This window comes from Acomys minous, assembly GCF_964271855.1.
Source record: "Acomys minous genome assembly, chromosome: 14".
NCBI classification, from domain to species: Eukaryota; Metazoa; Chordata; class Mammalia; order Rodentia; family Muridae; genus Acomys; species Acomys minous.
In genome coordinates this window covers 77494051-77521299 of record NC_140496.1, presented here as the reverse complement: position 1 = coordinate 77521299, position 27249 = coordinate 77494051, and the positions used below count along the sequence as shown (strand labels likewise).

The following is a 27249-nucleotide window of genomic DNA, read 5'->3' as shown; positions in this document are numbered from 1 at the left end:
CACCCCTCCTTGCCTTCGCGTAGGCCCAGCCTCTGGCCGGGTCACTTATCTTCTCTGCGGGCGCCTCCCACTCAGTTCACACTCCTGCCCCGCCCCTCCCGTAGGAAACTCCCAGACACAGAAAGAGGTGACTCAACTGTGATTCAATAGCGCTGCCTACCCGTGAGCCTCAAGGTGCAGGCAGATTCAGGAGATGCTCTGATTCAGGCTCTCAGGGCAATCCGTGGATGACCAGTCTCGGGGGTTAACACAGGAGAAAGGAGTTCTTTTGCAGAGACCAGAGTTAAAAGTCAAGGGAGCCTTACTTTTCCTGTGCTTTAGATGTAGGCTACATCCCCAACGCAGGAATTATCTGGGTCCATGGACCATCCATAGTCGTCAAGTTCAATTCCAAGGTCCTGACTAAGAGCCCAGCTGCAGGCAGAACTTTCTGTCAGTCCCTTGGTAAATTGTGCAGGATGGTGTAATAAATGCACTTGTCTGCCACAGACAAGTGCCCTGGATTAGGTCTAAAGGCCATTTGACAACCCTGCTCCCCCCACCCCCCACTTATGTCCTAGTTTCCTGTTCTAGGCTTTGCTGTGAAGCTGTTCAGGACTGAGAATATCACGTATCCTATGGCTAAGCATTTGTCCAATATCTTGTCAAGAGATTTCCTGTTGTTTCTGGTTGACTGTCCATGCTGTCCCTTCCTTTACACCAGTTGTTCTCAACCTTCCCAATGCTGCGACCCTTTCATTCTTCATGTCGTGGTGACCCCACGGCATAGAATTATTTTCTTTGCTACTTCATAGCTGCAATTGCACTGTTATAAATCGTAATGTAATATCAGTGTTTTCTGATGGTACTAGGTGACCCCTGTGAAAGGGTCTTTCAACCACCAAGAAGTCCAAGACCCACAGGTTGAGAACCATTGTTTCATATACATTGCTTCATATTCATATAATTTCATATATAATATATATATTAAAGCTTAGGTCTACCGTGAGAGGTGTAAGAATTTACTAAAGTATTGTCACACTCACGGTGGCTTTGATTAGGCTTCCTGATTATGTCAGAGAATGGATAGGGCAGAACCTCTTAGACATCCTTTCCAATACCACTGGCCTAACTCCACAATGTAAACAAATATGGTCCCCTCCTCCAGGGGCTTCCCCCCCTGACCTTGCCTTCTTCTACTCCCAGCCGAGCAAAGGAAGATTGCACCCAGAAAACTGTAAAAAAGATGGTTAGTTTTTCCATCCACAGACACTCAAGAGTGTTCTGCAGCAGGTGTGGAAAACACTGGCAGTTTAGGGAACTTACTGTTCATAGACAGAAATACCCTGCTGGCTATTCCTTAGAGCGCATCTGCGTGAAGACACATAGAAAGCTCAATTTCCTTTTGCATAAGCAGTGGTGAAATGTGGCTGATGAGGAGTCTGCAAATGACCAGGACTCTCTTTCAGCACTTCCTCTGCATGTTTACTGAGTGCGCTAACATCTTTACCCTTCAGTTTCATCAAGGACTTTACATAATTTCAGTTGTGCACTCATATGTCAATCTTCCCCATTCACACTATTTTTGGGGGGTTGGTGGCATCAGGTTTCCCCCTTTAGCCCTTAGCACCTAGGAGGTCCTTTCTGCACACTGGTGAATCAATGAAGATTGTCATGCAGCCACGCATGCAGCTGAAAGTGCTCGCCAGCATTCGAGAGACGAGCTCTGCGTCACTGAGGGCTGTGTTGTCTAGGAGCTACAGTGAGATGATCTGATTGCCAGGAACCTGCAAATCCACCACATGCAAAGGCACCGCTCCCCAGCCAGTCCCAGCTGCCCCAAGGTGGCTGAGGCTCTTTCTGGCTTCCAGGACTTCTGACTGGAGGAGAGGGAGCTTCAGGGCAGAATGGAGAAGTTTGGGGCTGGTTTCACTTTTCTAACATCCTGTACTGTAGGGTGATTCAGAATCTGCCCAGTCATGGGATGTGAGGAGACTGCTGAAAGCCAGGTTAGTGGCTGTTCAGCATAAATTCCTCAAAATGTCTGTCTTCTCAGGAAAAGGACAGGTTAAGATTCATGACAAATGTAAACTTGAAAATAATTATTTTTAAAACCTATTAAGAATGATATAGTAAAATGAGAAATGTTACCATTTCCTCCAAAAAAATATTCAGGTAAAAAGCAAAATATGAGAAAGGACAGAGGGAATTCAAAGTTAGTGAGAACACAGAGTTCTGAGTGGAGGAGAAAAGGTGACTCAGCAAAACCAAAGAAACATCTGGCAGGTTTAGTCATGGAGAAATTGGCAGTTATGATTATGGGTCTTTGTGAAAATAACTATGTAGTATCCACAGTTTATATTTCAACCAAAAGTAGTTGACAAACTATACAGTGAAAATCTGTTATCTTGATCATTCAAAGTTCTTCTGCTCACAGGTTTGGTCACTTACTTAGTTATCACACAGCACCAGGATTGTGAAAAGCACTCTTTGTTTTTATCTATCTACTCATCTATTATCTAGAACATTTTGAGACAAGTTCTCTTTATATAGCCCTCAGAGTGGCACCCAATTCATAAAGATCTACCTGCCTTCACCCCTGAGTGCTGGGATTAAAGTGTGTGCCACCATTCCCAGTTTACAAAACAAAACAAACAAAAACAGAAAACCAAAAAACCCACAATTTTATAGAATAATCTTCTAGTCTAAGTCTTGCAGTTTTTAGCACACAGATACCTTTGCAAACTCAAGGCTTAGTTGACTGCCTGATAAGCGCATTTTCCTAGCAATCAAACAGTAACATTATCATGTACATGCAATGATCATAGATAAATCACAAATGAATCATCGTCATAATCTTAGTAACAAAATTCACTTTAAAAATATTTAACTAGTATTTTTTATTAATACAACACCATGTACTTAAACTTCTATGTGACAGCACTGTTTCAAGAATGCCTTAGTTCTTCATCTCTGAGATGTCTAACTGAATTTGATGTGTAGCAATCCATTCACTCAGCAGATACTCGAATGCCTGGCAGCTGCTGGATGCTGTGCTAGACCACAGATGTGCAGAGTAAAACAAAAAGTCTCTGTCCTGTGAACTATATCGTCTTTCCTACTTAGGTCAAGATTTCTGTTGTTTAAATGCTTTCCTCTCCGTGTATGGGTTAGAGAGGAAACAATTCTATAGTGTTCTTTACTGATTTTTTTTCCTATTCCCTCCCAAGCCAAAAGACTTAAGCCTGTCACGGTCAGGCTTCTCCTAAGGCAGGCACATTTGATCATCTCTGCTTCCCAGCGAAGCAGCCATCATGTACCCAATGCACAAGGATTGCTACAGACAGAGCTGCCATCTAGTCTCTGATTTTCTTGAGGACGAGGGTCCACTTCTAAGCCACCATGACATGGCCCTTCAGCCCACTAATCTGTGGAAGGTTCTAAGAAAATGCTAATTTATTACACAATCATCTATACCCTGCTAAAATATATATTAGGATGGAATAGAATCAGAAGATGGTCTCTGAATGAGTTCTAGACACCAGCCTCTCCTGCCATAGCTGTCAATAGCTACACAGCCTGCCTCCAGCCTCATTATCCACATTCCAGAGGATATAGGAGGTAGAGGTGGACTAACTGTTCGCACTATTGGGATGGAACTTCTGCATGAAACAGATGTTTCCATTTATAAGGTGTGGAGTGAGGCTCCAAAAAGTTGTACCAACCAATATCACACAGCTAAGGAGAATTAGACATGAAAACAGGCTACCTCTTAACCTCTTACAAATTCTTTCCACTACACAACAACCAAGGGAGGGTATTCAGGAGTATCAGTCAGCTCAGAAAGGGCCCCTTGCTGAACTGTTATGGCAATGATAGGTCTAGCCATCCAGGTGAGTGGGATGGCACAGATCACAGGCTTTTTCCAGCCACTGCACCTAATTAGGGGCATGCGGAACTTAACAGCAGCAGGTGCATCTGCAGAGCTGGGGAGGAGTCAGGCCTGATTGACAGTACAGTACAGTTCCTGCCCTGCAAGTTCCATTATTCTGCTTGTAACTCTACAGTCCAATCAAAACAAGCTGTGCATTCATGAAAGCATTCTCTTACTTATATTTGGTTTGTTTCAACCATTATCTCTATGGAAATATCCCAGAAAGAATCTTGGATATGCACATTGTAGTTAGCTATTTTTTAAAATATGAATAATAAGATCAGCTTAGGTAAGTTTTGTTAACAGACCAATTTCTCAAAAATTTGTACAATATTTGAAAACTATGCTGTTTTTATTTCTTGAAGGAAATTGTCCTATAGAATAAAAACCATCTTCTGCTGTGTGATCTCTTCCATCACATACATACACAAACTCTTGGGTAAACCCCCTACTGGAGAAACGGTGAAGAGCTGTGGAAACTAGTCTTACAGTTTAGTTGTAGGTTACAATGGCTGCCAGGCATTGAACATCTGAGCTGTGGGTCTATCTATCCTCAACTGTGACCTCATTTGGTGCTTCTGCAGGCTTTAGTGAGGAAGGACTAGAGATAGAAATCTGAAAAGCCAAGGGATGTGTTTGTCTTGCCCAAGGTCACAGTGGTGGTGAAGGTCATGGCCCATCATACACTCTGCTGACTCTGCCATCCAGACATGAAACCACTGTGAGCTATGGCTGGCAGGTGCCACTGAAGTCACTTCTATGTGACTGCAAGGCTGTCAACTCCTGGTGAATCCCCAATATCTTACACAGGTTAAGTTCTTTCTGACCTGGGCTGTGCTCTGTTCATGGTCAAGGCTGGCCTCCTGTGATGCTCTTTGAATCTTCTCAAGAGCTAGGATTAAATCAGGCCAAGAACCTGTCTTAGGACAGGGCATGGCAAGACCAACTGACTGGTGAGAGAAGGAGAAGCTAACTATTTAAAGCTTCCAAAGCCAAGAGCAAGTAACTAGTTGTTTGTTTGTTTTGTTTTGTTTTAGCACCTTGACCTGTAGAGTCAACTTTAAAATCAGGAGCTCACCTATGTAGGTGCTTGCTTAAGAACGCCATAGTAATTCCTCTTGAGATGACCAACTGGGAGCTGGGCCTGACCTCAAATGATGAAGTGGATCTGTGAGCTGTATTGAAGACACTGGTCCTGGGAATAACCCAAATGTATGTGTGCATATATCTAGTCTTCAATTAGTTCACGGATTTGCTTTCAAATTTGAGTCCAAGGAATCCATTTTGTGTGTGGTGTATCTCCCAAAGAAGACTGTTTGGGCATGGGTTTAAACCAATAGAAAGTGTTTATTAGTTGGCTGGCAACTATACTGGGTGTTGGGGATCCTTGTATAGAACCAAGCCTTTCTTAGGTGAGTTTTAAGCACAAAAAACATGTTTTGGGTTGGCATACTTCAGTTAACAAGTTAGACAGATGCAGAACTAAAGAAGTCAAAAAGCAAGGTTAGTGCCTTTAGAGACTTTCCTAGAACTATGCATTTGATGGATTAGGTCTGTGTTTTCATTTTGGCAGGTGGTGCTGTCCATGTGCTGAGCTTTATGGCCTGAATGGTACTTCCATCATGGAGTCAGTTGTGCTAAGGTCTGGGTCCCTGTTACATCATTCAATTTTCTGGTCTCCCCTGAAGGTATCCATGTACAAAAGTGAGGATGCTGAGGATTGGGACTGGGAAAGGCAAGAACTAAGGCAGAGAGGAACGTCTGGTGAAGACTGGGTCCCTCCTGGAATCTATCATCAGCCGCACTGAGGGTCATCAGTGGCATTTCCAGTAAAACATTGATCCCCTGGGAGAGGAACCTGGAAACAGTTCCTGTCTCCCTTCTCTCCACCCTCCTTCTCCCTTAGAGGTTCCTTTCCCAAGGGAAAAAACCTGAAGCTGCCAATGTGAGATGGCCAGCCTGCTCAGCACCCAAAGATCATGGAGACTGACTCAGTCCCACATAGTGCCCAGGTCTGTTGTCCCCCGACACTTCTCTGAGGGGGCAGCACACAGTTGGGAGGAGGTGAGACTGTCTGGTGTGATTCATGCCAAGGAAGTGGGAAGCCAGGAACATTTGGGTCATGGAATCCTCCCAGGTCATTGCTTGTGCTTACTAAGCCAGACAGTGAGAACAAACACTGAAATCAAGGTAGAAACTCGGGGTCCCTGGGGAGCTCAACCATCTAAGACCTATGGGTAGTATTCCATTGTGCAAATGTACCATTGAAGAATGGATAAAGAAACTGTGGTACATTTATGCAATGTTATCTGAATCAATTATAATAATTTTTTAAAAATGAAAAGACCTATGGGTGACAAATATGACCTGGTGGTGTTACCATTGGCTTATTTCTCTTTTTTCTTTTTTAAGCAATTAGGTGATTTTTCAGAAGGCTGTAACAGGACAGATTCCTGAAGTATATTCCTCGGCTCAGATGTAATCAGAATCCCTCAATGTGTTATTTTTGTCTTGAACAGCAAATGTCATAGAGAAAGTACCAAGTAATGAGAACAGAATCTTAACTAGTCCATGTAACGATAACTAGTCCATGTGACTAGTCCACCAACCAGTCCAGCTGGTCAGTTATTGGGGGGTCGAGGGGGGTCGCAACCTGTAGGTAAAGACATGGGCGAGAGAGATGTAGAGCTCAAGCGAACAGTTGCTTGTCAAGAGCCGTTTATTGAGGGTAATGGCAGGCTTTTTAAAACCTGCTTTAGGGAGGGCGGGGGTACGCAAGGAGAGTAGTGGAAAAGTACAAAATCTTCTGGGTTGAGCCCCGGGAACATTTGCAAGGGGAGGGGTCTTCCAGGTGAAACAAAGCAGGATGTCTCTGTGGTTATCTTAGGATCAGATCGCTGTCTTCTCAGGACTAAGCCGGATGCCTTGCATACCTAATGAGTGGCCCAGCAGGATGTTTGCTGCAAATACTGAATGGGTGGGGGTCAGCCTCAGGCCTTTTGGTCCCTGGCATCTCATCCCTTTTTGTTTGTTTTGGCCTGAGGGAGACCTTACAGCCCAGCGAATGACTTTTAGGAGGTCACCAGTCATTGTTACAGGATGGCGGTATATTTAAGAATCACTATTGTCCAAGTGTTTCAGGACAACAGTTATTCTGGACCGGCCAAATTCCCAAGGAAAGGGGGCCTCGCGATGGCCTGAGCCTGCTAGAGGATCGATGCTCAATCTTACCACGCCTATGGTCTGTCCTCCCACCAAGGACCGACCGACATCTGATAACCGAGACTTATTTGATCGCTCCGTCTCTGACTTACCAGGCACTATCGCGGGTCAGGTCAAGGTGGGCTCAGGCCAAAAGATATAGGGGAGGGCTTGCACAGGTTTACCAAAGGCACCGAGGGCACAACCAGGCTCACCATCCAGCATTCTGCATCCTCGGGAACTGCAAAGGCCGCCCATAGGAACTGCAAAGGCCGCCCATAGTTAACCGACTGAGGCATAGGTGAAATCTCCTGGATGGAAATAGAAGTCTCATTTGAGTCCTCAGTCTCCAGGCTGCGGTAGTGAACCTGGATATTCTTGGTGGCAGCTTCAACCTGACTTTTAACAAACCCTGTAAGACGGTTTAAAGTCCATGGGCCAAAGGATAATAGAAGGAGAACACCAACAAGGGGCCCGAGCAGGGTGGGGAGAAGGGTAGTAAGCCAGGGGGAGGCAAGGTTAGGGTTAGGGAAATTCCCCCTTTCAGAAAATTTAAAAATGAGTCGGGGTCATGAATAGTAAAACGGGGAAGAAGAATAACAAGGACACACCAGTCTTTGGAGGAAAGGAAGGTAGGGGCATAGACGATCGAGGTTAAACCAGAGGAGCAAGCAAAATGGGTGTTATTTGGCGCGGGAATGTAGGGGAGGGAGAGGTAGGGAATGACAGTCTGGGCGCGAACGCCGCTGAGGGGAAGAGGAAGGAGCATATGGGGACCCAGGAGGCAAGTACCTATGCCGGAAACGGACTGGAGGGTAATGCGATTGTCGGGAGCTAAGCCGGTGAGGGTGGGGTAACATTAGTAAAGAGCAAGGTGGAAAGAAGAGCAATACCCTCGTAAAAGGGCGGGGAGGGGGAGAAACACATCCAACATTCAGGAAATGACAAGGAGGAGTCATTTTTCAAGGCCCATATGGAGGCATTTGACAACTGGAGAATGACATCAGCCGAACTGGGGGGGGGGGCCCACGGGGAGGGTAGGTCGGAAGGGAGGGGGTGAAATGGACTGAAGGAGGACGTCCGAGGGGGTAGGCAGGGAGGGAGGCATGGGGGTGGCGGGTTTAGGCAGGGGGGCCAGGAGCAGGAACGGGAACAGGATGATGGAAAATATGATTAGGCCCAACCACTGCAGTGCCCTTATTGGGTACCTTTTTCAGGAGGTGTAACCTGAACGTAAGTCCAAAATCGTACTCTGATTTATAAACACGGAGGCCCCATTCAAATCCACGACCCGTCCAACTGGCACGTTTACCGGGCTCAGTGAAGCGAATGGTCAGGGGGTTGTACCAGCCATTGGTGACTGAACGAGCTGCATTGCAAAGGTCTTTAACGGCCTCACCATAGGGCTGAGGATGAACCCAGGAATCAACAATGATGTAGTCCCAAGAAGAGGATGGCTTCCAGTACGTGTTGCCAGTGGTCTCACACCCCCAAGAGGCACAGTAAAAATCTTGGGCCCCACCACAGCGATGGTTATCAGGACGGGGCCGATGAGAGGGTCCCGGGCAAACATAGAGTCCTCCGGCCCAAGCAATCCCATCCTGGTGTAAGGTTTTGTGGAGCATGATGCGCTCCAGGTCATTACGGCAGCCGGGGCTGGGACCACCAACCGAGCGAGAGAAAGGGGGCGTCTCCTCGGGAGCCTTAGGCCAAAAAATGTCTTCCACGCCCCAAGAAGAGGGGCCTCCCAGGGCCAGGGCACAGAGGTCAACCTGTAAATCGGGCCACTGGGGGTTAATGCCCTGAGAGGAGGAGGAATTAACAATATCTCCCGCTTGGTTAATAATGACCCAGGTAAAATTATAGATTGTATAAGGCTGAGGTTGGCGCAGGAATGCGGCGAGAATCACTTCAGGAAGGCAGAGGCAAAGGAGCAACGCGGTGAGTAGCAACATGATGAATCGGCGGTATCTTTTTTATCCTAAAAAAGAGCACAATTACATCTTTTCCTCAGGGGAGTTCCTTGGGAGAGGGGGGTTAAAAGGTTTGATTAGGCGCTCAGGTAACCAGCGCGCATTTTGTTCTTTTTGATCATAAATGCAGGCATGACCTTTGCCCCAAATAAGGACTGGGTCGGGTCCATGCCATTGGTGGGTCAGTGGATCCTTCCACAGAGCCTTGGCATAGGTGGAGGAGGTGGAAGAGTGCCAAAGGCGATCGGCCGTTGAATGGCCAAGATCATCCTTTTGTAGAAAATTTAGGACGAACAATGCATGATTGAGAAGCAGGCGAGGCCCTGCTGTAGAGGGATATAGGATTCCTTTGGAAAACTGTAATTTATTAAGCATTGTTTTAAGTGTCTGGTGGGCCCTCTCGACAATTCCTTGTCCTTGGGGATTGTAAGGTATCCCCGTAACATGTTTAATCTGCAGTTGGGCACAAAAGGACTTGAAGGCAGAGCTTGTATACCCAGGGCCGTTATCAGTCTTTAATGTAAAGGGTTTGGGGGCAACAGTAAGGCAATACAAAACATGATCAATAACATCTCTAGTAGACTCTCCAGCATACAATAAGGCAATACAAAACATGATCAATAACATCTCTAGTAGACTCTCCATCGTACAATAAGGCAATAAAAAACATGATCAATAACATCTCTAGTAGACTCTCCATCGTACAATAAGGCAATACAAAACATGATCAATAACATCTCTAGTAGACTCTCCATCGTACAATAAGGCAATACAAAACATGATCAATAACATCTCTAGTAGACTCTCCAGCGTGCGGAGAGGCGCAAATAAATCCATTAAAAGTATCTATAGACACATGAATATACTTAAGTTTCTTAAAAGAGGAAAAATGAGTAACATCTATTTGTCAGACCTGTCCAGGCATGAGGCCACGAGGGTTGACTCCCGTATGTGGCTCGGGAAGAAAGGTGACACATGCCTGGCATTCTTTAACAATAGCCCGGGCTTGTTCCCGAGTGATGGAGAACATGTGGCGAAGGCTTTGGGAATTAAGGTGGTGGAGGGCGTGAGCCTCCCTGGCCATAGCAACGGGGTCGCTGGCGGATGGAACGGCCAGCCCTGAAAGCAGGGGGCGCGTGGCTGAGTCCACCTGGGCATTAAGTGTAGTCAGAGGCCCTGGCAGGGTAGAGTGAGCGTGAATATGACCAACGAAAAAAGGCTGAGAGCGCAAAAGAATAAGCTGTTGGATACGGGAGAAGAGAGGGGAGGCATTAGTAGCAGGCTTAATACGAGGAACCGTCTCGAGGAGTGGAACAGAGGACGCGACATAGGCACTATCAGTATATAGATCAAAGGGAGTATGGGGAAGCAATGTAAAGGCGTGTGCGACAGCTTCCAGCTCAACAAGCTGAGCAGAGGTATGGGGGGTTTGTTTTTGCAGGATAGCTCCGTCCACAGAGAGGGCAGCAACCCCGGTAGAGGAGCCATCAGTAAAAACCAGGGAAGCTTGGGGGAGGGGTCTGGAGCGGGTGACTCTCGGGAAGATGACAGGTTGTCGCTGCAGGAATTGAATTAGTTTATCTGGGGGATAATGATTATCTAATAGGCCGCAAAAAGAAATACAGGAGACCGCCCAATCATCTGAATTTTGAAAAAGCCACCTTATTTGTGTGGCCGAGTAAGGCGTGATAATAGAGTGAGGGTCCCTTCCGAAGAGCCTGGTGGCCGCTTCCCGCCCCTGCCGAATGAGAGACGCAACCAGAGTAGGATAAGTAGGAAGGACCTTAGTGGAGGAGGAGGGGAGATGAAGCCAAAAAAGAGGGGCCCGTTGCCAGAGCAGTCCTGTGGGGGCAAAGAGGGAAGGAAAAATTATGAGCGCGAAAGGCTGGGTAGGGTCAGGAGCCGTTCCACCACCTTTCTGTTCTCCCTCCGAACCTGAGGAATCATGCTCACTATCAGAATCTAAAAGGGCCGAGGACGACTGGGAGGGTGTAGGGGCAGGTGGCTCTCCCGAAGCAGCGCCTGAATCAGTGGCCTCAGTTTTCGCCCCGCTCAGGGCGGGTTGGCTCTGGGAACGGGTAAAATAAACGGGGCTGTGGAGGAAAGGCGCGTTGTTAAAAGTGAAAGCCGTTGTTGAAGTTGAAGAATCTTCGTCGCATGGGAGATCTGGTGTTGGAGATGGGCCTCCATCTGGCAAAAGCAGTTTGGGAGGGAACAAGGTGGCGGGAGCCGGGAGGCAGGGTAGGGCTTAGTAAGGGGAGGGGGAAGAGTGAGCAAGGTAGAGGAGGGAAAGGTTGGCGCCGCGCGGAGGAGGCCATCATCGGAATGATATCGAGCAGCCTCCTCCTCAAGGGTGGCAGCAGTATCCGGATCCAAGGGCTCATCTGGGGCCTGAGAAAGGAAAATGGCGGAATGGCGGGAGGCGCGTGAAGGGCCGACCGACGGAGGGGGAACAGGAGAGGCTGGCGGACCGGACCGGACAGAGGGTGTCCTTTTTGGGGGAAAAACAGGGGCACAAAGTGGTGAACACCCGCGTTCCATAGCGGAAATGGGGTCCTCATAGGTGGGAGGAAGCGACGGATAAAGACGGCGGGGGGAAGGGGAAGGCTTGGACGCAGGCGCAGGGGAAAGATTTTTTAAGGGCTCCGAGGATGTAGGAGGAACAGAATCGGGGGGCATGTCAATGAACGTAAGAGAGGAACCCTGCAGAGAGGAACAGGAAGGAACACGAGAAGGAGGGAGAGATTCGCACAGGCAGAGTTCAGCCACGGAGAGGAGCTGCCTCTGTCCGCTTTCGTTTTCGCTGGACTCAATTATGTCCCGTATAAGGCCCCAATAAGAAAAAATACTGTTCGACACCGCTGTATTACCATCTTTTTTAATAAGTGCATTAAGCTCACGCCCCACCTTTTGCCACTTTTCAGAATGAATAGTAGGTCCATCAATCATGAACCAGGGACAGGTCTGGTCAATAAAAACAAAAAACTCAATCAAATGTTTCTTTTTTACCCTAATACCCCTCTCTCTGAGTACGTCCTTTAAGCCTCTTTGCTTCTTTGGACAGCGAATGGCCCATTCTTGAGATATGCGAACGGATGACTCACCTAATGACGAAGCCGGCCGGGCAAACTCGGCTGGTCATGAAAACTCCTGTGGACCGGTCCCTTAATCCGTTCGGGGAGAAACCCGCACCTCGAGCCCCATGTTGGGCACCAGATAACTAGTCCATGTAACGATAACTAGTCCATGTGACTAGTCCACCAACCAGTCCAGCTGGTCAGTTATTGGGGGGTCGAGGGGGGTCGCAACCTGTAGGTAAAGACATGGGCGAGAGAGACGTAGAGCTCAAGCGAACAGTTGCTTGTCAAGAGCCGTTTATTGAGGGTAATGGCAGGCTTTTTAAAACCTGCTTTAGGGAGGGCGGGGGTACGCAAGGAGAGTAGTGGAAAAGTACAAAATCTTCTGGGTTGAGCCCCGGGAACATTTGCAAGGGGAGGGGTCTTCCAGGTGAGACAAAGCAGGATGTCTCTGTGGTTATCTTAGGATCAGATCGCTGTCTTCTCAGGACTAAGCCGGATGCCTTGCATACCTAATGAGTGGCCCAGCAGGATGTTTGCTGCAAATACTGAATGGGTGGGGGTCGGCCTCAGGCCTTTTGGTCCCTGGCAAGAATCTAGAATCCAAAGTGTGTGAGGCTTGTAGAAATAGCATCTAAAGTGGCACAAATATCTTGTCCTGTCCCCAGCACCCAGCAACACTCAGCTCAGGACTGGGCGGGCAACCCCAGCACTGGGCTTCTCTCACCTGTGTACTGTGAATGTACCATTGTTAAGGTAGGAGCCCTTAACTGGTGAGCCAGCCTTGAACTTCAAGTTGATTTATCCAGTACTGGAGAAAATGCGATATAGCAATGCCACAACATTTTTTTTTGAGACTCTGCTTTATAAAGCTCAGCCTGTCATCAAACTTAGGTAGCTGAGGATAACCTTGAATCCTGGTGATCCTCCTGCCTCCACCTCCCAGGTGCTGCTGCTACAGTCACATCCCGCCATGCCTGGTTCAGTGCTCTCACTACTGCTCAGCTAGTGGGAACTTCGGGTGCATAGAAGACGTCACAACCAGCGCCACTCTTTCTCACTTCACAGCTGAGTTCCCTAGGAGACCTCTGCTGAGCATCTGTTGGGAACCTACTTGTGCCTCGTAGGTTCTAGGCACTGAACAAATGAGGATAAATAAAGCAAACTTTCCATCGTTGGCCTCCAGGCTTGAAACACTTGATGAGATATTTATTTCCCCAAGCACAGGGAAGAGAGGCCACTGCCCACTCAATTATTTGCTACAGCCTAGTTTTCTCCTGCATTTAAACCTAATGCTTTACTGAAGGAGTTTCTCTTGCTTGAACTTTCCTCTCTCTGATTTTTCCCACCATGTGGGGCTTGTGTGGGTTGATGAGGAAAGGGTGAACACAAGCTATGTTGAGTGAGCAGATTCCCTCGTGGGTCACCTTGATCATCCCACTGGGGACCTCGGGTAGTAGAAGAGAATGTGCCTCACCTTGTCCACCCAACAGCTGCAGAGGCTGGGGATGTGTCCACACTCACTGCCTGTCAGTCCCTGACAAGCCTGGCCTGCCCTGGCTGTGGGCCCAGCATGTACCTACAGAGAGAAATCCCTCAGGTTGCAAACAGCCTTCAAGAGAAGGCCAAGAGATGAGGAGGAAACAGCAGGCCTGTGGCAGTGGAAGTGTTAATCCCGAAAAGGATCAGGGGAAAGCGACACAGAGGTGACAGGCTCTTGGACTCCTGAGGGAGTAAGGTGAGCAGGCAGGGCAGGCTAGTGTACCTTAATATATATATAATATTATGTGTCATATTTTATCACACATTCACAATATGCTATATGAAATATATCATACATATATAATTTATTATATCACAATATTACAATGTAATATACATATCATATATGCAGTAAAATATGATATATTTTATTATTATACTTATGTGTATGCTTGGGTGTATAGAGGCCGGAGCGTAGCTCTGGTGTTGTTCCTCATTCTCTGTCCACTTTGTACTTTGAAACAAGGCTTCATCTCTGGATGTAAGACCCTGAATGGACCTAACTCCCCTGATCTCAGGAGATAAACAGGGTCAGTCCTGCTTAGTATTTTAATGGGAGACAGGTTCTTTCTCTCACTGGCCTGGGGCTTGCCTCTTAGCTCACTGGCCAATGAGCTCCACCCATCTCTGCCTGCTCAGCGCTGGCATGACAGCCACACAACACTGCATCTGACTTCTTTTTTAAATGTGTGCTCTGGGACCCTGCCCAGGTTCTCTCACATCTGTGGCAGGTGCTTCGCCTGCAGGAGCTGTCCCCTCACCCTGAGGTATTGCTTCTTCGAGCACTTCTTGTGAAAAGATGCCCACCGAAGCTGTAAACGCTCTGAGAAACAGACTGCAATTACCCTACACATCTGTGATAACGTTTCTTGCTCCGTAGATGGTCTCAGGTCAAGCCATGAGCCTCACCACAATGGCTCCTTCACTAGTGTACTCAAAGGTTTAGCTGCTGGCAGGGCAGGTGCTGCCTGAGGAAGCTTCTTGCATCTGCTTTTCAGGCCCACACATGTGTTCTCTAGGACCAGGAAAGGACCTGGGCACCTTCTGAAGTCTGCAGGACACACTGTGGTTTCCATGACATGTCTATCAAGCAAGTGGAAATATCAGTGACTAGAAAGGGTTGTCTTTGTGAGGCCTAGGCTGGTTACAATGAGCCAGGACATCTAGGAACAACACAAGTCATTTTCATGTCTCAACAGCATCCGGACTCAGCAGGGCTAGGAAAGTCCAATTCAAAGTGTTCATCAGGGTCTACACTTAGGCTCTGTTGATGCTGGAAGTCAGTTGGCCTGGTCTCCAGGTGCCACAGAGTGCGTGGTACTTATGAGCTGTTCCTTAGCTTCAGAGAAAGCCAAAGCCCTGGTAGGAGGACAGGGAATGGCAGGGGAGAAGGGATGAAGGAAGGGGAGGGGAAAGCAGTGATGGGAAGGGGAGGGCCGGGGAGGGCTGCCTTTGCCCTGTAAGTGTGTGTGTCTCAATAGTTTGGTGTTTGGTCAGCCACCTCCTGTTTGTGGAATTTGTGATGCCCTCACCCATGCCAGGGCTGTGATCTGGAAAGGGGAGGAGGACTCAGTTGGCATCCACTGACCCGTTTTTCCACCACCCAGGTTCTGACTGTGTGAGCTCAGCTCCTTCAGCGCCCCACTAACCCTTAGAGGATCTTCTCAATCCCCCTGACTCTCAGCTACATCACACCAGAGTTAAACGGCAGAAGAGCAGACAAAAGGTGGCTTTCTTCCCTCTTGACAGAAGAGCTCTTTCTGTCGTCTGACTCTAGTTCCCTGAGCAGGTTGTGGAGCCCAGGGCCCTTTCTGGAATGGATTCTGGAGTCTCCATGGAATCAGATGCTGAGAGGGTCTGCTCAGTCTGTGTTGTCAGTCCTTCCTGTCAGCCATAGACAAACACTGGCCCTGGACTTTAGAAGGAGCAGCAGCTGGTGGGGGAGGGGAGGGGAGGGGAGGAGTGGGCATTCCCAGAAGACCTTGCCTAAAAAGCAAGAAATCAGAGTTGAGCCCGAGACCAGTCTCTGACTGCAGGGACAATGTGTACCTGTACTGTTTTGGAGGATTTTTCCTCTCCTTCAGCGAGTGTGCGATTTGTTGATAAACTGGCTGTGCTGTCCAACTGAGTGCTTCTTTTAAGGACCAGAGATCCTTCTGGAAGGGAGCTCAAACCACTGGACCACCACAGGAAAGAAGAACATGTTCAATCTATCTCAGGTCAAACCATCCAGTTGTCTGGGTTTAGCTGAAGAGAGAAAGGTCACACACACACACACACACACACACACACACACACACACACAGAGAGAGAGAGAGAGAGAGAGAGAGAGAGAGAGAGAGAGAGAGAGAGAGAGAGAGAGAGATTTTTGTTTTATCACATGTCAAAATAGAACTTTAAAATCCCAGCTTTGTCCTAAAGCTCATTGAGAGACTTTGGCTGGTGTCCTGTCTACTTCTCTGTGACCATCACACATGGCATCCATAGTTTTTGCCTCAAGGAGTTGCTACAAAGCTGAGGCTACCAGGAGTCAGTGTTTGGTCTGTCAGACAGACTTCCTGTATTAGTTACATTCTCACTGTTGTGACAGACACGTGACAGGAGCTCCAGCTGGCTCCACTCTGAAGACGCAGTCAGCCTATCAAGGTTGGAAAGCCATAGCAGCGCAAGTGTGAGGCAGCTGGCTACATGGTATCTGCAGTCAGGAAACAGGAAGAAGGGAGCGCTGCTGTTCACCTTGCCTTGTCCTTTTCACTGTCTGGGGCATCAACCCATGGAATGGTGCCCCTTACCTTCAGGGTGGGACTACCCTAGATTGGAGTGAAAGGAGGTTAATAGGGACAATGGAAGTTGACCCAGTTCTATGGGCTGGTTTTGCTCTTTGTCCTCAGGATTCCAGTAGACCCATTAAACAGCAAACAAGAAATTCGATAAAAGTGACCACAATCATATAAGGCAGAACCTCCAAGCATTCTCTGGAGTATATTTCTGTCAGTGCATCTCAAACAGAGTGGTGAACAGCAAGCAATGCAAGGTGATGCAAAAGCAACTCTCTTTGTTATTGGGACTATTTATACTCTCCCATAGTCCACACGGGATGTTTGGCAGCTGGCAATGGGGCAGTTCCCCTTCTAGAAGACAAACATCATGGGCCCTCTCAGAAGTCTGTTCCACACCTCACACTTGAGGACAAAACAAAAACATGTTGGCAACCACTGCTCTCCCCCAGCACATTTAGCTCATATTGCTAAATTCAATTCATTTTATAAATATTCCTATGAGCCTCATGATAATCTACCAAAAATCTGATCATATTTCTCATGAAGAGAAGCATGACAACCAAACAGTAACAAAGAGATTGTCCCAGGTCTTTGTTTATGTCTGGAAGGCCAACGAAGGCTGTTCAATGCCACTTAGGCTGCAATCGAGGAGACTGGAGGACACGGGCCCTGTACTCAGCCCTAGAAGCAAAAAGAGCCAACCACAGCCTCCTAGCATCTTCACCCTTTCCCAAAATCATGACATTCTGATCAGCACCTTAAGCTCTTTATGGGTGTTTTACCATTGCTGTCAGTACTTCATCCTTATTCCTTGACCACAGTCCTACTTGTTACCAACGGTCACTCTCTCTGCCTTTGTTTCCAAGGGTTCTCATAACTCCTGGCCAGAAGTTTGGAAAGACTTTGCAGTCAGAACCTGCTCTCAACTAATAAGTACAGAATCAGCATATAAGCACCCAAGGCCCTCATCCTGGGGTGGGATTTGCTCATTTTTAAATGAGTTATTTATTCTTTTCACTGTTGAGTTATGAGAGCTCTGGGAACCCTTTGCAGATCACATGATCTGTGAAAACTCTCTCACACCCTCTGGCTCTCTTTTTACAAACTCCATAGTATCCTTTTGGTGTGTCTACTTTGGCAGAACACTGACTTGCCCCCTCTTGTCCTTGATTGTGCTTTGGGAGTCGTAACTAAGAAACCACCATCAAATCAGGGTGATGAACATTTACACCTATGTTATGCTTCTTATAGCTTTGTGATGTTGACTATTGTACAAGGACCTTGATCCATTTAAAATTCATTTTTGCATATGTGGTAGGAATCCACCTTGACTCTCTTGCATGGTGTTTCCACCAGTTCCTGAATCTAAAATCTTTCTTTCCCTCCCTGGACTGTCTTGGCACTCTTACCAAGACCCAACTGTTAGCTGATCTTCAGTGTAATAAAGGATTTTTCTGCACTCCATATTCCTCGTATCAGAACCATGCTGTCTTGGTCACATAGATTTTGTATTTAATTTTGAAACTAAGACATACCAGTATTCAAAACCTGCTCTTTTTCCAATAACTTTGGCTATTCTGGGTTCCTTGAATTTTCATATGACTCTTGATATTAGCTTATCAGTTTCTCCAAAATGAATCAGGGTGAATTTTAATCAGGTTTTTATTGTATGCACAGTTCAATTTAAAGAAGAATATTACCATCTTAACAATATTAACTTTTTAGGTTGCAAATATTAGAATTTTTATGTTTAGATCTTCCATTTCAATAATATTTTGTAATTTTCATTGTGTATAAGACTTACATATGCATACTTAAAAGGCTTTACTTGTAAGCCTTTTGTCATTTTTGATGTAATTGCAAATTACACTTTTAAAAGTTCATATATAAAACTATATATTAAATTCATATATATAATTCATATATATACATATACATATATATATGTATAAGTGTATAAAATGACTGGACATATAAGACAACCCAATTTTTTTCTGTTAAAATATAGAATTTGGAATATAATCTCCTCTTCCAATGCACACCCTGTGTAGCAGACTCAGGCATGTGTCTATTTGCAAGGAGGGCACAGACAGCCAGGTGTGTTATTAAATGCTGGCAGACAGCCAATGCCAGCCTACACTGCCCCTTTAAGGTATGCTCCACACTCAACCCGAAGCCAAAGCCATTCAGCCCTCTGAATCGAGTGGGCAGGTTCTGGTAGAGGGCCAATCCATGCTCACACTCTTCTCTTGAGGTATAGGAAGATGTGTGTAGCTTGCTTCTCCTTGCTTCATACACCCTGCACAGAGCTGGGAATTGGCTGCAAGACCCCTTACTATATGCAAAGAAAAGCAAGCTGCAGGTAAGTACTCAGTGTATAAGACGACCCCTAACTTAGGCACAGATTTTTGGGGGTTAAAAAGTCATCCTATATGCCAGAAAATAAGTTATGTACATCTGCATGAGTTTTAGTGTGCTGTGTGCAAGTCCCCTTGGAGCCCAGAAGGTATCACACTCCCTAGAGCTAGAGTTACAGGTGGTTTTGAACAGTCTGATGAGAGTTTGGGGCAAGTGAACTTGGGTCCTTGGCAAGAGCAGTAAGTGCTATTAGCTACTGAGTCATCTCAATGGCCCCAAGATTAGAAATTATGAAATTCATCTTGAATGTCCATTGTTAATGTATAGCCATAATTTAGAATCTTTTTTCCCCTTAAAATCCAAGAATTTATTATTTCCAAGAAACATCTTCCCTATCTTAAGACAAATGATTATTTGCAACAAAGCATGTGAAATTTGCTACTGTCCTTAAGAGAAAAATGGAGGAAGCTCGGGTATTGGGGAGTGAAGAGCATGGTTCACTTTTTCCTTATGATATAGTAAGCTTCTAGAAAGTCACAAGCTTTTGAATGCCTGGGAAGTCTTAGAGCACAGAACATAGGCCTGTAAAAGGGTACATGTAGTGATAAAGTGAAACATTAAGTGATCATGGCTGGTACTATAATGATCGCACAAGAAACACATGCTATAAAATAAAAATAGTATAGGAGCCCTTCCAGGCACAATGACTAAAATGTGTTTCCAGGTCCATCTTAGGCACCACTTATAGCATATAGAGCTTGAACAGATCATAGGATCATCCAGCCTGATCTCTGAATTAACAGATAAGAGTCCAGAGATGTGCTTTGACTTATGATCTACAAAGGAGACAGGGCACGGGGTCTGGAAACACATTAGCTAAGTCCTCTCCATTTTGAGGCCCCAGGAAAGTATTTTGGATCCCGTCACTCTTTGCTTTCTATCTGCCAAAAGAAAAACAAATGGTGCCTACTGTGTAGAATTGTTGTCAAAACAAAACCAGTTATTTAGTCTTCAAAAGCCTTTCCCAGGCTCCGTGTGGCAGGCCATGTGCTTGGTACAGGAGGAGAGTAGAGAAAAACTCAGTCCATGAGCACAGGAAGGGTCAGTGGAGACAAGGATTGAGATGGATGGGTGGGCAACGCTTGGCGTTGTCTTCCTCAGGCTTGTTGTGTTGGCTCCTGGGGAAGTCCAGTTCTGTTTACAGAGTCAGATCCATCACTGTGTCATCTATTCTTTTTAAAAATATTTTTTTTATTATTGCATGTGAATAGTGTTTCACTTGCATATATGTCTGTACAACACTTGCATGCTTGAGGTCAGAAGACAGGGTTGGCTCTCTCAGGGCTGTGGTGGTGAGCTGCCATGTGGGTACTGGGAATCAAACTTGGGTCCACTGGAAGAGTAGCCAATACTCTGAACCACTGAGGCATCTCTCCAGCCCATGCTCAGTTCAGTTTATTTTGGGGACTATAATATAATTACACATTTCTTAATTCCCTTTCCTCCCTCCAAGCCCTTCCATAAGCTCCCCTTTCTTCCTTTCTAGTTTGCAGCATTTTTCCCAAGTGCTGTATCCAGGGCCTGATACATTAGTCTCATAGTAAATGTTGAACAAAACAGGGTTTCTTCTTGTACCCCAAGTTTTGGGAGGACTGGACACACTTAAGAGAAGCAATTGGTTTAATGGAAAGAGAAAACAGACCCCTAGGAGAAAGTCTGGCCAGCATGAAGGCTTGTCACCAATCCAGATTTTAGTCCCAAGAAATAGTAAATAAGTGATTCAAGCCAGGGCTTATGTCATTTCTAAAACTCGAAGGCAATCTATTGACAAAACACTTGTGGTTTTATCCATATATGAATATATTTTTCTACCAAACAAATCAGCTTAGTTAAGAAGACTATTTTAAAGTAGAAACAATGTATGTCCACATCACTCTGGAAAACAAATAAAGGCAACTCTGTGCATCCCACCACACACTTAAGTTGCCAAACCTGGAGAGATAAGAACAGCATGGGCAATATGATGGCAGGAGGCCGGGGTAACACCAGGACGAGGATCAGGAGGAGGCTAGGCCCTGGGCCTCTGTGTTGGTATCTGCTTGGGCAGGACTCTCTTTCTTCAGATATGTAGCCCAGCTGGGAAGGGTAGAGAGCTGGGTCTGGCCTGGGAATTTAGAGGTGGCTAATGAGCATGTGCATGTGCCAGATATTATACAGAGCCTGCTAAGTCACAACCTCTCCCCCTCATAGAGTTATTCCCTTCCTTAGAAATGAGACCCCCCCCTCTCTCTCTCTCTCTCTCACACACACACACACACACACACACACACAAAACAGCTAGTGTTGAAATAATGCTCAAGTGGAAATCTAAGTTATGGGAATCTAGATCCCATAACTTCTCACAAGCTCTAGGATCTAGACACGGCTTCCACAACGTGATAAGAATCCAGCTGCTGGTTAGTTAAATGAAAAGACAGAACCAGAATGGGTTCTTAAATATACAAGAGGAAGGCCCCGTCACTGTCCCTGTGAATGTAAACATCACCACTCTCTGCTTCTCCTCCTAGGCAGTTGCCTGTACCTTCCTCACTGACCTCAATTCTATGGGATTGGAGGTTTCAACCTGGCATCTTTGACTACACAATTTTATAAGACATTTTTGACATTGCACTTAAAGGAGTCCATATCATTTTTAGATTTGTCAACTCCCATGTTTATGAAGTAGAAAACAAATGATTCCATGAATTCTGGCCATAGCTTGTGGCGGGTGTGGTGAACTCTCTGACTTACGCAGCACACTTTTAATCCCACTGCCATGAAACTGCAGTAGAATTCTTACTAAGCTGGCCAAGGATGGTTCAGGTGGACATTGAGGAGCAGGGGAGACAAGAAAAAATAATTCTGGGGAAAAAAACAACAACATTCTTACAGGACAGAAATGTGTGCGACTATGCCAGGACTAACTCCACCCACACAAGAAACACCAGGGCAAAGTTGCCAAGAAATAAGCAGCTGTTAGTCTCGCTCAGTTTGCACAGGAGTGTGGCTTTCATGTACACACAAGGAAGGACTTTGAAGTACACAAAACTGGACTCTGTCCCATTTTACTCAAGAAAGCATGGCACTGAGCACAGCCAGGTGGAGCGTCCTGCCTAGGGTGATCTAATGGTGAAGACTGGGTGACCTCAAGTGCTGTCCCATACTCCTTTTCACACCTGGTCACTGCTTTTCTTTGTAGCTGTTGCTGAGCTTCTGACATGGAGCCTGGGTGCTTGAGACCACAGTGATGGCTCAATGGGGAGGAAGATGAGGCATTCTGAGTGAAGAGCCTGGAAAGGCAAGTCATCCCTAAGGAATTCAGCCTTTGGAATTGGGAACTGGAGCTTGCAGAAAGACCTGGACCCTCATCTTCATGGGAGCCTCACACTTTAGTCACACATCTCTTTCCCACACTCCTGACAGACAGCGTCCTCTCTGTGTAGCGAGGTACTTGGTCAGAGGCTCTTCCTTGTCTGGTATGTCCATGCCTGATTTTATCTACTTTGTTCAGTCTTAAGCAATTATGTCCAACCTTTTGACACTGTGATGCACGGTTGTCAACTACAGAGTTCACACACAAGAGCAGAACAGTTGAGTTCACACACACACACACACACACACACACACACACACACACACACACAGTGTCTCAGTTTTAAAAGGAAGCTTATGATTAAGAATTGGGCCACATTCCTAGCCAGCCTGAGCACATGCAGACTACAGGCTGTGGGCTGGACTCAAGTAGGCACTCAAGTGCTTATTAAGGCACATAATATGCTCACATATTCAATATTACATTCATCTAGATAAGAAAAATATTTACTGAATTCCTGGAGTTATTCCCAGGGTTTGGGAGAAAGGTAGAGCTTCTATCAAGAGTCAAAAGAAAGGAACAAAGAGGCAAGGGCCCTATTATATGTGTCATTTCCTAGCACTCTCACCATTTGGACTTCAAATCTGCCTATCGAAGTAAGTATCTTTATCTTGGGTTTATCAGATGAAGAAACAGGCTTCACGGAATTCATTCCACCCAAATCCAGTAGGTGGTAAACCCCACACCTTGACAAAGTATTTGACTGACACTCTTGTTCCATCAGGGCCTCATGCCCACCATGTTACTCTAGCAATTTGCCTTCAAGATGAGCACAACTGTTTAATAGACAAGATATGGTAGCTGTCTCTCTTGGGATGAGAATATCATGTGACTAGTTACATGCTCTTCTTTCTTCTTGTTCTTGTTCTTGTTCTTGTTCTTGTTCTTGTTCTTGTTCTTGTTCTTGTTCTTGTTCTTGTTCTTGTTCTTATTCTTGTTCTTGTTCTTGTTCTTGTTCTTGTTCTTGTTCTTGTTCTTCTTCTTGTTCTTCTTCTTCTTCTTCTTCTTCTTCTTCTTCTTCTTCTCCTCTGCCTCCTCCTCTTCCTCTTCCTCCTGCTCCTTCAACTTCTTAATTGTTCTATATTCACTGTCTTTTTCTTCTCCTCATCTTCCTTCTGTCTTCATCTTCTTTTTCCTTCTGCTTCTTCATGTCCTCCTCTTTCTTCTTCTCTCTCTTTCCTCATTCTGCATTGGTTTAAGATTTCTACTCCCCTGTCTCGAAAAACCAAAAAAAAAAAAAAAAAAAAAAAAAAAAAAAAAAAAGGAAAAGATTTCTACTCCATGAGAAATAAAGAACATAAATTTATCGGGAATCTTAACCACAAGGGTGATATAACATACATGGAGAAGAGAAATTTCAGTTTGTAATCATTTTCCCAACCTCTGAGGCTTGGTGCCTCCCAGAATACCCCCAGCAGGATTCCCCCAGGATTAGAGACTCATTCCCAGGAAATTCCCTGGTTACTCAATAAGCATAAATCAACCCACTTTGAAAAAGCCTGGCCTTAGAGATTCTTTCTAATATACTCCATTTTTCCAATCCCTAGAAACTTAGCCCCTTAACCTCTAAACTGGCACTTGGAGATACATTGAAAGTCGTTTTGAACAACTGAGAACCCCAAATAACCCCTCCCAGCATCAAGGCCCAGCCTTGTGTGAGTTCCGAGAACCTTGAAGGGAGTGTACATTCCAGTCCCAAGAAGGTGCCCTCCATGTGGACTTTTTACAGGAAGACTGGGGTTCAGACATTGTTGCTGGCCTGTGTGGCACTCAAGAGTGAGCCAGTGACTAGACCTCACTAAAGATATGTTTATCTCAAATGAGTGTTTAAATAATAACATTTCTTCTTTAAAAAAGTTTCCCCAAGAGGGTCCAGGATGACTCCAAACTGAACCTCCTGCCTTAGCCTCCTAAGTACTGGGCTAAAGTGTGTGTTCCCACAACGAGCTTCAAATTTTTCATCACATCATTTATAAGAGTTTATGTTTGTAAACCATATTGCTAATTGTGTGAAAGTAATTTTGAAACTGTTTTTGGTTCATTTCTTTTGCTAGGCTCTCAGGACAAAAAAAAAATCTATTCTATAAAATACACAGATGGCTATTTTTCTCCATAAAAAAAAAAAAACATGTTTTTCTTTAAGCTTGGGGAGGAGGAGGAGTGGAAGGAGGAGTCACGAGCGGGTTGTGAATTGAAACACATCCCTAATCTCAGCCTTTGGGCCCAAATTCTGGCTGTTAAGTGATGGCAGGACAGAGTTTTTTGTGTCACAGGCTTCCTTCAAGTTAAAAAGCATAGAACTAATACTGTAGGAAGGACTGCCTCACACTTGCAGCACAAGACACTCAGAATTTTAAGTTCTTAGATTGATTAGGATCTTAAAGATGTTGGAAGACTTGGTCCCTATAAAGTGGGTGAAACAGAAGGAGATTTAGAGGAGACAGCAGCATTCTTGACCTTTAGTAACGCACTGACATGCAGGACACACAGCACATGACCATGAACAACTGGAGAAGAGCAGACCAGTGTCACAGAAGGAATGTGACAAATGTGTCAGAATAGATGGAGCAGAGGGGACATCTCTGTGGAGGGAGAGGAGGTCCAGGGTTGACAAGCTTTCCTGACAATGCTCCTCCATCCTACATGAGGAAGTCTGCTCTACCCAGACAGAAGGAAGTGCCGACTTGTTCTTTCTCATTTTCCATCTCCTGATGAATGTTGTCACAGACTTGCAGGAAGAACAGAATGTCAAAAATTAATTGGAAAAGAGAAAGAGAGATATACCCATATAGAAAAGGAATAGAGGGAAATGTAATCCATCAGTGATAAGAGAAATGCAAGATATAAAATACCAGGACTGAAAAGTCCAAGAACCAGTGGCATACTCCATAGAATGAATATCTAACTTACCAAAACAAAACAGATGCTTCACTTCTAGTCACCATAGGACTTACTGTCCTGTGATGCTTGGATCTCCCCTAAAGTTACACATTGGAATCTGATTCCCCTGCTGTGGAAATGATACTTTCAGACCCCAGGCCTTTGGAAATCTGAATAGATCATGGGATCAGAGGCCTCATCTATAGCTTTAATGTCTCTGTGAGAGACACCTGAGTGACCTCTGTGCCCCTATGAGGACACAGGAAGATGCCTATGATTCAGAAGACAGGCCCTCACCAGACACTTAGCTTGATGTCTATCTCCCATTCACTAGGCCCATGAGACAAGTTTCTCTTGTTTATAAAATTCTGGTTTATTGCTATAGCAGCCTAGAAAGATGGAGACAGGACAGCACATTAGCGTCACAGTGTTCTACCACCACCCACTCAGCTGAGGGACAAGGAAGCAAATGCGTAATACTACAATGACGGAGATGAAGCTGTGGAGCAACTGAAGGTCTTGAACACTCTAAGTGGGAGTGGGAGCTGGTTTCACCAGTGGGAAGTCCAACAGGTGCCCAGCAATCCTAAGCAGAAATGTATGTAAATGCATAAAGCATGCATGTGCAGAAATGCGTGTAGCAGCGCTATTTAAACAGCTCCAACCTAAAATGGCCTCAAATGCCAGTGGTAGAACGCACAAAGGAGACATAATGTGTACACGAGGGAGTCTTCTACAGCTGTGGTGACAAAAGAATTCTCACTATGTGCACTGCCATGATTGGACCTCTCACACAAGGTGTTTACTGAGAGAAAGCAAATGCAAGTGTATATTCCCTACGACTGCATTTTCATGAAGCTCAAAAGCAGACAAGGTTTACCAGACAAATGTCACCATCAAGCCAGGAACCTGCAATCTCAGCGTTTGTGGCATTTGGGGTACACACCTGCAATCCTAGCATTTCTGACGCCGTGGCAGGCAACACCATGTTCAAAGCCAGCCTGGGCTACATGGTCAGACTTTTCCTCAGAATAAATAAATAAATAAAAGTCAAGACAGTAGTTATCTGTGTAGGAGATGGGAGTTAAAAGGAATCCTGAGAGGGCCTCCAGGATTCTGTCTGTGTCTAGTTCATGGTCTGGGTACACACATGTAAGTTTGTTCTATTCATACAAAATTCAGTGAGAATTTCACACACCTTTTATCTGAGGACATGGGGGTGAACTTTTTCCTGAAATTATAAAAGATAAAATGTTATTAAATGTACAAAAGGATAAGGTTGGGTCTTTCCTTCACATCGTATGGGAAATTAACTTAAAATGTGCTTTTCACCTTGCATTGATGTAGTTCAGGTTTAGCCAAGCATTACCTAAATCCTGTTGCATCCTAGACTCTTGTACCCTGGCAGTATCCTTAAGCCCTCTTCAGATCCACTGAGGCAAGGACTCTTTGCATAATTTTGGATGTGGCATTTTTGACTATATAAATAATACTATTATGAGTTGACATTAGCTTTTACCTCTACCCACCCCTATGTTTTCCACATGTACCATTGCAGCTGCTGTGCATTAACCTCATCAACCCTTCAGTGTTGTTCTCTAACCACTACGGTCCTCATCTCCACTATATAGATGAATAATCTGAGGTGCTGCCAGACTCACAAACTGTGCCAGAGCCACACAATTATCCAACGTCCACCAGTAGTCAGCAGCAGGCTGTCTAGCTTCTGAGTACAACATCCCAAACACTGTGTGTTTCTCTTTTTCCCAATGGTTCTTTGATATCAAAATTAGACATTGATTTTTATTTAAAATGCCACTTAGATTTGTGAAAATGAGGTCTACATTTCTATCTTTGATGTAGAAATTTAAAAATAATTATTTAAGGAGAATGTGCCAAACCAGTTATGAAATTGAGAGATTGGAAACCGGGACGTTGAAAGTCTACACCCTTGAGAAAGATGCCACACGCTACCACCCTCCCTGTTGTTCAGTTTGTCAACCATGATGCAAACGACCCAGTGAAAGGCGTGGCTGCCTCAAAGGACACCTGGCTGGACTCTGATCCACCCTTTCTCTGTGAAAGTGCTGCTTCCCTGGACAAGAAAGAGTCT

At 45.5% G+C, this 27249-nt stretch overlaps 1 long non-coding RNA gene across 2 annotated transcripts in view; it reads left to right on the top strand.

Annotated features, from left to right (window-relative positions):
- Positions 1–19219: 19219 nt before the first annotated feature.
- LOC311583879 overlaps positions 19220–27249 on the top strand; it is a 105256-nt gene continuing 97226 nt past the window's right edge. For both annotated transcript variants that reach the window (XR_014774700.1, XR_014774701.1), the window contains exon 1: positions 19220–19362. This is a non-coding gene — a long non-coding RNA (uncharacterized lncRNA). The remainder of the gene's footprint in view (positions 19363–27249) is intronic.